Here is a 13,805-nt window from a genome sequence, read left to right as displayed (position 1 = left end):
TAACTTTAAATTTTCCTCCTTTTTTTTTTTTTTCTTTTTCACAATTATTCTTCTCATTTTGATTTACAGTATGTCGGTAAGAATGAGAAGAATTAAACCCTGAACTTTCTGCCATTGAAATAAATGGCAAATTACCAACGGGTACTCTTGCAAACCCAAATTCTACAACCTTTTACTGTTTATATTAGTCTAGAGTCATAGTTTGTTTTTGAGCAATTTGTGTGTAGAAAGATGCATTAAGAGCCATAACTATAAAAATACGACAAGGTGTTATTTTAATTTTCATTCCAAAGTGTAAATCTATTCTTGCTGTTGTGTTTTCATCTGTTCTATTGCAGTGAAAGCTAAGAGAGGAATCCAGAGCAGTGATGATTAATGATGATTTTATGTAATAAAACTATGACTTTTGATTTGGGAGAATATTTTTCCTCAAGACCATGTTTGTTTGAAACATTTTTTGAAAAACTGTAGTTTCTAATTTCTTAATAGTTAAAAAACCCCTAGATTAAAAGGCATGCCAGGGATTTTAGATACCTCCTCTTCCCAGTTCCAAATTTAAATAAGACTATCCATAGCTAATATTAAGCTCCAGTTTGCGTCAGTTCAGTCACTGCATCTCATGGTGTATATTATTCAGTTTCACAATGACAAAATTTAGGCTATAATTGTATAGATGCGAAGAAAAGAAATAAGATCTGTCATTTTTAATCTTACAAACTAATCAACAAGAAAATTTGTGATGTGACTGATTACAGATACCTTTTTCAGTTTGTTCTAAACCCTGAATTGTAAATGATGGCCAAATACATCAGGCCTTTTTTTTTTTTTAAATTTTAAAAGAAAACATCCTCATTTTTAAAGATGAATTGGGTCTGTCCACTGTTTGACCTTCTGCCATGATTTCTGTCTGCAAAGGAAATGCCTTCCTTCCTTCTGCAGTAGCTAGACAGGACAGCGTTATCTACAAGCAGTGTCACTACAAGCAGTGGTCGCCACAAATAGCATTATTATGGTCCCTGTGTTTTTATCTTGGGGGTCATGAACAAATCCATGCAACTGCTTCTAAAGATTTCAATAAATAGGACTTTTTATCCAGACAATTGGCTTTTATATTACTTTTAAACAAAACTACTAGTCCATCAAGAGTTTCAAAAGGAAAACAATTCTACAGAGTGCTGGTATGGCAGCACAGACCAATCATTATGGCACCCATTCTCCAGTCCTTTATTTTTCAAGTCCACAACAATAGGTTGTTGATTCAATGGACAAGACCAGAACAATTAAGTTCTCTGTTTAGCAGCAGTGCAGCATTTTAATGCCCTCCTCTAATAATGGTCTCATTATTGTTATTCTAAGACTGGGCCTCAGGAGGAGGAATATTTGCTGGAGGTACGTCATTATTTTGCAAATTTCGATTAGCTCATCATGTTGTCTGTACTGTGAAAATCGTAGCTAATTAGGGCAGTCAGTTAGACTACCAGCTTTTGAGCTTATGAGTTAAAAGGTAGCACACTTGATAGGCCAATGATGTGAAAAAGGTGGTAAAAAGAGGGATTAGAGCTGTTGCCTTAGTAACTCTAACTTCCATCTGTGCGGGAACAATGGACCTGTGTTTCTCCTCCACCTTGGTGTAAAAATTGGTTTTGTTTCGAAAGGAAGGGGCTTTTTATGACAATCTGGAATTCAGCCTAACGGGGTGAAGTTTTAGTTGTTAGAAGAGACCATTGGAGGATAGGAAAGATGAAAGGTCATGGCGAGCTCCAAGGACATGAAAGGTCATTGTCCCTCATAACAATAGTGGATTGTTTGCTCCCATTATTTCCAGCCAACTACTCAGTCAGGTGATAGAAAAGATACTACCAGTTTAGTCAGGTGGAACAGGAGAGAAAGCTAATGCACCTACTAAAGAACAAAAGATAACTATAATTCGCCTTTATTAAACAAAGTTGCACTTATTTGTGGCCATCCTCTGAAAAGGGCTGTTTACTGACTTACTATTCCAGCCTGCTTTGTTCAGCACTGCCTCTGTAGGCCATCACATCTCTGGGACGCAGTCCAAAGTGTTAGAAAATGTTGTTTAAGCTTTCTTCCCATGAAGAGGAGCCCCCAGGAGTACCACTGATGTGATACTTAACAATAAATTCAGTTGTTGCAGCTTTCTCACATTATTGGCGTTCTTAAAAGGTTTTCCTTCAAACACAGAATAAAATTAGCCATAAATATGAATAAAATTTGCTTCAAAACTTCATAGCATTTTATCATAAATTCTACAGCACATATTGCAGAAAGTTTACAGCAAACTGTATTAGATGCTACTGAATAGAGAGCAGAGACCTATAGTTGTGTAAAAATAGATTAGCTGTAGGACTACTCTTATGCAAAAGGAAATAGATAAAGTCTCATCTGTGCTATGCAGAAGCTTTAGGAGACTCTGTGCATTTGTTTTAAGGAAGAAATGGAACTATTGCCATAATATTTAATAAAACAGATACAGTGGAGTTCATGAGGAAAGCATTTCTGTTAGTGAATTGAGCTGTCACCTCATATTTTTCCAAGAGCCATCCAAAAACCCGATTCACGATTTTTCAGAAAGACTTCCCCCCTCTGCCCTTCTTATTATTTCCCTATTTTTGTAGCATTATGCCTTAGTTATCCATGCAACAAGTTTATTTTTCTCTTCCTCTTACCTCTGTCCACAATCAATGCACACCTTAAGGCCCATCATATAAGCCCCAAACACTAGTTTCTTTAGGTGAGCATTTCCAGAATGTTCCACATTCATATAGGAGATCTCTAAACCCTTTTACCAGGTTTGTTTTATAGTCTTTTTACTCATTTCACAATAGAGCTGCCGGAGCTGTATTGAATTTTTATGAAACTGATAACATACATGTAATTTACTACTGTTACACCTGAAAAATAAAATTACATATAATTTTTAGGTATCCCATCTTAAACTGTTCTGACCTCATTTGAACTCCCCTTTTTAGCTATTCTGGGCCTCTCTTATCTCATTTTTACTTCTGGCCACTCTTGCTCTTGCTTTCTGACAACACAGATGGGTGGCCTTCCACAAACTGATAACTGTGGCAATTTCTCAGCAGACTACTCACTAATAAAAGATGTTATTTTCAGAATTAGGCAGGCATGTGTCATACTTGCTTGCTAGCTGAAGATGAGAGGTCGAGCAGTGGCTTCCTGGGAGCGTGCAGTGGTATGAGCCATTGGACTTTACAGCTCCCAGGTTGTTGAGGCATTGTTTTACCAGCAACTAGGTTTAGTAATTAGAGTCTCTCAGAGAAAGGAAGTCTTGTTTTAAGTATTTGTAAGCTTTTAGTTTTTTAAGATAATCTATTCTTAATTTTGCTCTTTTGCTTGCTATTTAGTTCTCTTTTATGTGCTAGCATATTTTGTTATTTTTTTATTAAAATGAGCCAAACAGCATAGGCTGCTTAGTTCAAAATGGTAGCCCTGCAAAGGGTTAAGCAGCAGAGAATTACAAATGAACTATCAGGAAAGTTGATTATTAATCCAGCAAGAGAGAAAATATCCTTCCAGTTAGCAAGAATTAGTACCTGAAGAGCTGATAATATTGTTCGGGCTGTTGGTGTGGAATGGCAAAACCAGGTAAGCAAATCATCTTCTCAAGGGAATAAAATCTTTCCTTTCTGTTTTTCATTATAAGAGAGTTTAGTTTTTAAAAGAATCTTTGTTATTTTACTTAAAGTACCAGCATGTGAAACAGCATATGTTGATCCTCAGTTTCCTCAAATGAATGAAAGAAATTAGACTTGTGTTTAACTTTGGTAAGAAGATACATTCCTAAGCCGTATTTCTAAGCTACGCAATGTATGTAACTGTGAAATATCATAACAATTCTTTCCTGGTTTGTGGTTAAGTGTGAGAACTGATTACAAAACCTGAAGAGTCCTTTGCAGTTGCAATGCAAGCTAATATATTACGTAAGTCTGTCTTTAGTTGTACTTGGACGTATTGTGGAGGTTTGCAGGGACTTTTATGTTGCAGAACTTTTTCATTCAGAGTTATTAGATTTCAGTTTTCACACTGTATGAATGATTTATTTGTTTGTTTTGATATTGTGAACACATTTCTGTTCATAAAAAAACCTTTTTTTGGTGTGTGGTTTCAAAAATCTGTGATCTGGGGTTAGAAGGAAATGGATGTTTGGTAAACATACCACTGTGTTTACACAGAGAAATGCAAATGAAACCATTAGGCCAGTTGAATATAATATCATAATTTTGGTTATTTTTTAAAAACTCAAAACCTTATCTCGGGAAAACTTTCAAATTTGTGCCCCTGATACTAGTAAATAGGTATGATAAACATGTATTTTTTTTCAATGTAGTGTTACTATTTATCTTATTATAAGAGTTGTGCAAAATCTTTTAAATGGTAGTCTGGTACTGTGGAAACTAGAAAGTCTCTATACAGCATTTAATAACTTTTCCTAAGCTGTGTGCTGTAACATAAATTAGTAGCATTTAAAAAAATCCTGCTTTGCTTTAGACGAATTCAGTATGCACACGATATGACTACAGTGTCTGTCTTGGTGAAAGAGAGTTTACCGTGTCCAGATTTTAGCCTGTCATGTATGAAATAGCCTGAAATCCATAGGAAAGGGATTGCGGTGCTACAAGAATGAAAATACAGATAAAAACTGAAAGTATTCCAAATTTGAAGGCTGAGCCCCTGTAGCAATGTAGTTCTACAGGATAACTTTTCACGAGCTATGAAGAAAGGAAGAAACCTTTTAATTTTGGGAATGGCATACAGCCTGGGGCAAAGGAGAAAGAGAAAGGAAGAAGAGGCAATGAGGAAAGGGGAAAGTGAAAGAGAGAAGTGGCGTTTGTCTGACAGCGTCATTGTTTTGCGTGTGACTTTGGCCTCCTGGAGCACAGGGACAGCTGGTGGCCAAGTCCTCTGAAGGGTGTCTCATCATGTCAGAGCAAATTAAAAGCCTAGAATTTGCTGCTGATGGAGTTATTGGGGCAACGAATGGTGGCATTTTGGAAGCCATGCTAAATATTCAGATATACATAGGGGCAAATAACTTCTTGAGGCACATTTTAGCTGAGTATTTTAAGAAGAACTGGGACAACCTAAATAAGCTTCATTTTCTGAGTTTGAACACCAGCATCTAGGAAATATATAAAGAGCAAGAAACCCAATGATGAAAAGATTATCACACAGGAAATGATATACGTAGAAAAAACAAGATTGTAATTAGTGGAGGAAAGTAAGAAACTGATTAGAGAAATGAAATTTCCCAGATGTTTAAGGAAAAAATGGAAGTTAAATTAGATAAGCTCTTTTAACTAGTATTGGAGAGGAATGCTTGCCTCAGAATGGGAAAGCTAAACTTAAAATTAGAAAAGAGCTGGCAACTTGAGTTTAGCTCAACTGTTTTCCTGCACGAGTGACTCTTTGGAATGCTCTGCTTGGAACATCATCAGGAACAACTAGTATAGTGCTGTTGGGGAAAAAGAAAAAAAAAAAGAAAATCGCTCTATGCTTCTTTGGATTGATTAGGGTGATTATATTACTTATGTGTGTACTAACCCACAAATTAGACAAATTGGTTGCATTTTGAAGTAGTACTTCAGGATTTATTGTATTTCATGTATATATGTAGTTGACACTTGAGCTCTAGCACTGTACTGGTTCAACTGGTTCATTTTAAAATTAATTGTAAGCATTAGCTTATTGACAGAATTGTAAATAATCAGATACTACCTGCAAATGAATAGAAACAGTCTTGATCCCCAACAGCTATAAGCCAGTGTAAATGAGCTATTATTTAATTATTATTATTTATATCAGGTGGGATAAAAGTAATATTCTTAAGTAAAAGAAACAAAAGATATCAAGCAGAAACTGTGGGGGTTTTGTGCCCATTCTGGTGACTTGTTTCAAAAACATGATAGTGTAACCTGTGAAAAATGTCCCCCTGCAAGTCAGTTTAGCTGGCACCACTGCTTTTGTGCCAGTTCCTGTTTTCAGTTGTGCATTACAGGAAAAAAAAAAGGAGAAAAAAAAACCCAACCAAAAAAGTTAGACATGTCTGGAATAGCTTGATAAGAACATCATCTGATTTACTGGAACTAGTTTGACTGAGCAGGGTGTTCACTTTAAGTAAAACTATTTTCTTCAATGCACAATGTGTAGATCCCAACCTGTTTAAAGGCTTAATGTCGAGGAGAGATGGAGTTCCAGAGGTCTCTGACTGACTAGACACACATCTGGAAACACAGCTGCACTCGGGGGAGGCTGCTGAAGCAGTTAGCCTGCAGCAAGCAAACCATTCTTGTCACTACATGGTTGGGGCAGTAAGATGAGATGATGAGGAGGGTGGAGCATAAATATCTATATGTTGCTTGATTCTCCACTTTATGAAAACCTGTTAGTAGCCAGGAAGGAGCTTGTCTACAGAAACAGATGGCCAAAGCAAAGTTTGGGCCAGGTTATTTTTGTTTCTTGGACCACACCTTGTCTGTGGTGACAGCACTGGAGAGAGAATGTGTTTCAGTTCATTAGGAGCTCAGTGAAGCTATATGGATAACACTGAAGTGTTTTATAAGATTCAGTGTAAAGCTGCATAGTTCAAGGAAGTTGATGTCTTATTAGCTGTGGCTAAGGTCAGTTATCCACACAATGAGGGGGAAACTCTTTTCATAAACAAGTAGATAAATATGGTGCAGGTGGTGCTTAGCCTCATTTCAGGCTGTAGTATCACCAAAAGAGCTCACGAAGAACTCCAGTTTTACAGAGACCTTATGGAGCATCAGCAGCATAGAGTGGTCACATATAAAATTACAAGGTTGTGTGACAAAAAAAATGACAAATTCAAGGTAATCTTGTGACTTTACAAAGTCCACATTTATCTATATATCTACAAGAAATTAAAGACAGAATATAGAATCATCAGAACTCTCCTCCTAGGAGAAAATGAATTGTAAGATGATAGAGCTGGAAAAGCAAATTAAACTTCCCTCATCTAAACATCAGAATAAAATAGGCCTAGTGTCTTGTGGGTTTTGCTTTCTACAAACTGTAGCATTCCGTGTGTTTCAAAATCCTGGTTAGATACATAGGTGTTTATTAATACTTGACCCATGTCTGATAACAGAGAGAAATTGTATAAGACTTAATTTTGCCTTTGGGGATAATTTTTTTACTGTCTTGTAGAAAATAATTATGCTTTAAACAGTTGCAAAAAGAGAAGAGCTTGAAGAGTTAATTGAATCACATGCTGCTAAAGGAAAACATTTTTTCTTTCCTTTTTTTTCCTCATCTGAAGTAGGAGTTACATGTGTTCCTTATTACACTCAACGTATTCCAGTAGTTTTTTAAAAAGACATCCTCATGAAGCAGTGTATTCTCAAAGACACATTATTTTCAGCTACTAAATCCTGGAGCAATCAAACACGTGTCATTTTTCACCTTCTGAATACAGTTCTGTGGCTGTAGTGGATGATAGTACATAACATCCACAGAACTGGAAAATGTAATCCCCTGCCTGTCTTTACTACACGGGTTTTGGGTGTATTTTTATAGCTGCCAGAGGAAAATCTGTTGGCATTTCTTTCAAAGATAGTACAAATCAGTACTGGTGTAGTTATTAATTATTCTGTGGTCTTTAGACCAAATGTTTTAATTGTAGTAAAAACCACACAAAAACAACCGACCAAGACAAAACCCATAGTAAATTTGCTTTAACTGTAATGACCCAAGATTGTGAGAGCCAAAAACCAGCAGACTCAGTGTTTTCCCACAAATTTTGTTTTACAAATTGGACTGATGAGGTTGTGATGTGCAGGTGTTCTGTGTAGGAGGCAAACAGGGATGTTCAGAACAAAGTGGAGGTTTTTCAGGGTGCTTTCTGCTTAAATAGGTCAAACAACCAAACTCCATGGTGCTGGGAGAAGGCCTAGGCTGGGCACTTCAGCAGCTGCTATCATGCACATCCTTTTGGCCTTTCTACCTCTCAACAGGAATGGATAAAGTAAAAAAAGTTAAAAAAAAAAGGAGTAAAAACCAGTTTGTCTGCTGTCTAATAGTTTATGCTCATGTGCAAGTTTCCTGTCATTTCACACTGGGAGAATTGTGTGTTTAAACCTCAGTGGGAATTGTAGTAGCCAGATCCTACCTGTTTATGCTCTTTTTTTCCCCCAAAGCTGAGTATTCATCAGGACTGTGCTTGTTTAGTTCCAATTTAAAGACATTGTTGTACCTCCTTGTTAACTTGGATTTTAAAAAAAAGCCTCATGTATAAGTATGCATCCCAGTTTTTGCATGAAAAATGGGAGCTGAATCACATATGTCCTTGTTCTTGCTTTACCAGGGTAGGCTTTTAGCATTTATTGAGGTAATATATATGCTTTACTAGTGTTTATACTGAATCTTTCTTGTCTGTGATTTTTCAATAGACTGCTTTTCCTTTGAAAAAAGTATTTTTAGGACGTTGTTCATTCATCTTCCTGCTTTCCCCATCAGTTGTAGTCCGTTTAGCACTGTCACCACCTTAGAGAGCAGAGTTGAGGGAAAACAAAGCAGCTGCTGGTGACCCCGTGACAACTGTCTGGTAAACCTGATTACCAACCTAGAGCGTTGTTTAATCTAAAGGCCAAATAAAACCCTGCAGGAGAGAAACATTGTTTTGTTCTAAATGCCTATTAGGAAGGGAGCTGCTGTGTTATAAGCAGGAGAATAATAAGCCTCCCTGGCTTGTCAGGGTTCAGATCTAGGCATTCAGTGCATAGTTGCCTGGACTTCCTATTTCAAAGAAAGAGCTAAGTTTTGGAATTGATGCCGAAGTCAACTAAAACAATAATCAGTAATAGCAGCTTTGTGTTTCAGGGAGGATCAGAGTCTGCTTTGAGCTGTACTGATATAGTTCTAAAGATAGTATATGGACTTCATTAGGGTTATTCTCTTCTGCACCCTACAGCTGTGACATGGAATCCAGAGTTACTGGGTCCTCTGTCTCCTGCTATCTGCTTTAGCTGTTTTGTTTCTGCAAGCAAAGAAAGGAAAGGATAAAAGTGACTACTGCATCAATTAGTATCAATAACCATTTCTGCATTGTGTGAGAAATGTCACTTTCCTATTTTCCTAAAACCGAAGTTTTCAGGGAATAAATTAGAAAGAAAGCTTGGTGCCAGCAAATTAATTGTTGAGCCTTTTTCTAAAAGTTTTTTTTCCCTATCATACTGTTCTTTATCCTTTAAAGGTACAATCAGCATGTCTTAGATCATAGATGATCACAGAAGCTGTAGAAATTTTAAATAATCAGTGGTGATGTTCTGGTTTTATTTCTTCAGCTCCAGCACTGAAGCAACAATTTTAGTATAAAAGATGTGCCAGTATATTAGAATTCCTATTCAAAAATTGTTAGAACTACACAAAATAGGTAGACTGATACCAACCAAATCTAGAGAGACTGAATCATACAGTAGGCAAGAAAGAGAAAATATTTGTTGTTAAAAAATATATTGCTTTGTGAACCTGTAATGCAGTTTTTAGAACCAGAGTGGGAAGAGATCCCTGCTTTAGAAAATTTGTGAGCAAGCACTATCTCAGTTACTGTACTTCTCACTACTAACGGTTAGCTTAGTGAATTCCATCCATATTATGTACAGGCATATCAGTCTAAACAACATGCAGGTTAGAGAGCTTTTATCTACCTATTTATGTATCTGTGTGTATAAGCATGCACAGAAATGCATACCTACATGGATACAAGTGCATTTTGTGCTTTATTTATATGCATTTCTACATATGCAAATATATAGGTGAACAGACATATGCACCTAATGGTCATGTATGTACATGTGCACAGCAATACCCTGTTTAATTTTCATACTAATATTTGGCAAAGCTTCACACTTCCTTAAAAATACTGTCTGTTTTCCATGTAACTCTACTTTCAGAGACGACAGTTTATAATTTAGAGGACTAATACATGGTCAGCAAAAATTATTGAGAATTACTTGATAAAATCAGGAGCAGATGAGAGTGCCTGTGATTCTTGCATGCTATTGGAAGCAGTTTTATTTGTGCAGTGCATGGGTCATTTCTAGCACAGCAATGGGCCTGTTGCCATCCTGGTGCTCTACCTTGCACTTGCAGGATTTCTATTATTAAACAGGTAGAGAATTGGACATTGTACATGTTTAATTATTAGCTAAGATATTATTACAATTGTGTTTAGAGATTATAGAGATACTATCAATATTTTTGCCAATTTAAAAACAATTTCTTTTAATGTTTTTTTACAAAGGCTTCAGAAGAGAAGTCTTAAGAAAACTACCTTCCTGGCAATATCTTTAGTAGTGGATGAAGGGCTGGTCTCTCCTAATTTATGTAGTAGTCTGGAACATAATTCCTTTTCTCATTGTTTCTGCCACTGTCTTCTGTAGAATACCATTATCTTCTAATGTGATATTATATTGTGAAAACTGAAAATTAACCTAATCAAAATAGCTTTCAGATGCTTAATTAGATTTTTTGTGTTTGCTAGAAAATAGATTTTTAAATAGCTTTTATCTATAAATGTTCTTACAAGACTAAGCAAGTATCAATTCTGTTTTCTAGTATTAATCTTCCTTTGCTGATCAGACTTCTTTGATTATAAGAAGTGTATATCACTTTTCTCTCCAATAAAAGATGATAAAGTACACATACTTTACAGCTTGAACACATATGAAATGTTTTCTTGCATCCTTGAAGTCAGTGGACAAATGACTAACCCCAAAAGTTGCATCAATGTTTTTAATAACATTATCACTGATGGCTTTATTTTAATGATAAGGTGATATGGGGGGTGGGTTTACATACAATGTAAGAAAGCACTGGTTCTCATTATGTAACATTTCATAGTTTTTGTGGAATTGTTGGGATTTGTGTGTGATTAGGTGAGATTTGCTATTGGCCTGAGAGTATTGATATTGAACTACTGAACATTTGTACATTGGTGTTCCTTAGAGACCTGAGAATTACCAGTGGATTAGTAATAAGGGGGGCAAAAAAAGGGACTTGTGTTCCATTTTGGTTTCAACAGCTTTATTCCCACCTAAAAACCTTTTTGAAAACTGCTCCCTATACTCAGTCATTTACTCTCCCTGCCAGGTGATTGTGGACTCATGGTAATGTTTTGCTGGCTTTGCCATTTTAGCTTGCAGATAATATTTTTTTTTTCTTCTCTTCAGTGCTATTTAATACTATTGTCATAGCTGAAGACCCAAGTCTTTCTGTCTAGTCCATGGAGTGGTATTATTTTAATTTCATGAAACCTCATAAAGACCATTAAAGTCCACACAGACACCTGCACTTTGCCTATAAATTACAGACATCAGACTACAAGGTCAGGCATGTCATTTTCATAATTTAGAAATAACACTGGATCAAGGTTTTTTCAATCCATTGGTTTGCTGTCTTATGGCTTCTGATGGTGCCACTTTTTCTCTCTGCTCTGTAACAAACATGGCGTAGTTGTCTGACCTTTGTTATCCCATTGTTCTGGTTTATAGGCTGATAACCATTCTGTGAGCTATGAGGTGTGGACCTGCCCCTGCTGCATTCCCTGAACTAAAGAGAAAAAGAAAAACAAGAAAGAAAGGAAAAAAGAAACCCCTCTCCACTAACCATTAAATTGTAGGGTGATCTGGAGATAAAAGCAGAATCTCTTTTTTGCTTTTCAAATATTTGCTTGGCCTTCAAAAGGTATTTGCCTTTTGTGTTTACATTGGATTTATTTTTTTGGCCTACATGCAGAAAGAGAATGATACATTAAAGAATAATGGACAATAGTGAGGAAAATGCTCTCAGTTTTCACATCTAGCCTGTATTTTCTACTTAAGGTTTATTTTTTTAATCTTGTCTACTTTTATTTAAATAGAAACTGCTGAGTATTGTAAAGGGTTGTAAATGTGAAAGTATCAGATGAAGTACAGCACAAGAAGATTATCTACAGGTTGGCAGGCAGTAATGAGACGTGGCAAAGTGCCATTTTCCCTTATGAACCCTTGGGACCTCAAGTTATTCCTGTGTGTGGCAGAACAATGTAAGGCTTCAAAAGCCAGTGCTCTGTCACTTGCAGGAGTGCTTTCTGCTGCTCCTGAGAGAGGCAGGTGAGGTTTGGCTCTGCAAAGGTGTACAAATCTTCACCAAGGCAAAAGGAAAGGTGCCTTGTCTGCAAGTTGATGTCTGTGTCATCATCTTCAGCTCTTTCCTTTTGGATGACATTAGAGCTTCCTTGGAACCTGCATTGTCTCTTGTGGATTTACTTTCATCAAAAGAGCAGGGTTTAAGAGAGTTTGTTTAAAACATAATTTAATTTAAAACTTCATATTCAAGGGAAGCACCACTTTGTGACAATTGCCTGGCCCAGGGTTATCTTTTCTGTTGCTCAAGTCAGTCCTTCTGTTGTGTTACATACAATTACTGCATCATCAAAAGCTTGTGATTTTGTTAGAGTGGAGTCATGAAATGGAGATATTTCCCAAATCTTCTTATTGTAATGTTTAATATTTTTGATGCTACTAACTTAAAAACAAACATGACCCAAAGATTTATTTGAAGCATCTTGATTAACGTGCTTTCAAAACAGGGGCACTTATGATAGACAAAAATATATTTTACCTCATGTATGTCATAAAGCTCTTAGTATGTTACAGTTTGTGAAAATTACAGTCAGTTAATAATGTGTCAGCTCCCCACTGTGTGCTTGGTAGGATACTGAATGGGTGTTACAAGATTTATTTGCTGGATTTTGCAGGTTTTCTGTAGCGTGTCAGATGCCTTGCTGATTGCTTGGTGAAGCCTAGAGCATGAGCTCCCTCCTGCAATGTTTCCTTTAAGTCAATCTACATTTGCTTAAAAGTATGACAGGATTAAAATCAGATCACCTCCCTGGAACTTTCCTAAAAACCTGGATACTCTTTCACGAGACTATTGTAATATAGACATGCACTTGTGTGACAATCCCAGTTTACTTCATAGCTCTTAGAATTACAGGGAATGGATTGTTAATAAAATGTGTATTGTAGTGTTGCTGGAGTGATAATAGTATTGCAAATAATTTATATGCTACTCTGGGATTTTGAAGGGGGATAGGGAGTTACTTCATGTTTATTGACTTTGTTCATAATGTAATTAATGTATTTCCTTGACCTGCTTATGTCTTCTAATTCTTTCATCAATAGAGAGAATTACTTGGCTTTGTCGATAGAGTGTTATTTTCCACCTAAAATCTTAGAAAGTGGGAATGCTCAGTTAAGTTTTGAATTCTTTTATTCACTATCTTTTGGGTTATTTTTTTTTCTTGCTGGGATTACATTGGAGCATTTCCCTTTAAATATTTCCATCCATGTCCTGCAGCACAGGCAGCCTTGAAGAGTAGTTAGAAGGTGCAGAAATACCTGTTTTCAAAAAGTATAAAATCCCGAAGTCAATTGATGACTGGGATTAAAACTGTAGGAGTGTCAGGATAACAGGCAATTTGGGCAGTGCATAGGTGGTCTCTCTGGTGTTCCATTGAACTGCCATCTAGAATGTTATATCAGGATAATTTGGTGTAAACTGAATGAGTAAATTTCTGTGTGATTTCAAGAGCATCCAGCTCCAACTTGTATAGCGATTGGATTTAATAGGCAAAGAAATCAAAGGGAGTTTAAAAAAAGAGAAATTGTGTGAGTTTATTCAGGATTTGAGGCTCTTGTCTGATGCTAATAAAGGTTTCTGATGTCATTCTTTTTGTAGCTATAATGTACACTACAGAAATA

At 36.3% G+C, this 13,805-nt stretch overlaps 1 protein-coding gene across 7 annotated transcripts in view; it reads left to right on the top strand.

Annotated features, from left to right (window-relative positions):
• The window catches only part of SOX6 (SRY-box transcription factor 6), a 366,784-nt gene that overhangs the window by 106,746 nt on the left and 246,233 nt on the right, over positions 1-13,805 (top strand). Inside the window, exon 1 of one of the 7 annotated variants that reach the window (XM_085063210.1) lies at positions 3,123-3,627. The exons of the other annotated variants lie outside the window; for them this stretch is intronic. The gene's annotated coding sequence lies outside the window, so the exon portion shown is untranslated. Of the gene's footprint in view, positions 1-3,122; positions 3,628-13,805 lie in introns of those variants that run through there. 7 annotated transcript variants of the gene reach the window in all.

The sequence above is a fragment of the Lichenostomus cassidix genome, chromosome 5 (assembly GCF_008360975.1).
Source record: "Lichenostomus cassidix isolate B80296 chromosome 5, HeHo_3.0, whole genome shotgun sequence".
In the NCBI taxonomy this organism is placed as follows: Eukaryota; Metazoa; Chordata; class Aves; order Passeriformes; family Meliphagidae; genus Lichenostomus; species Lichenostomus cassidix.
The sequence above is the reverse complement of the archived record's forward strand: the minus strand, read 5'-3'. Positions and strand labels throughout refer to the sequence as shown.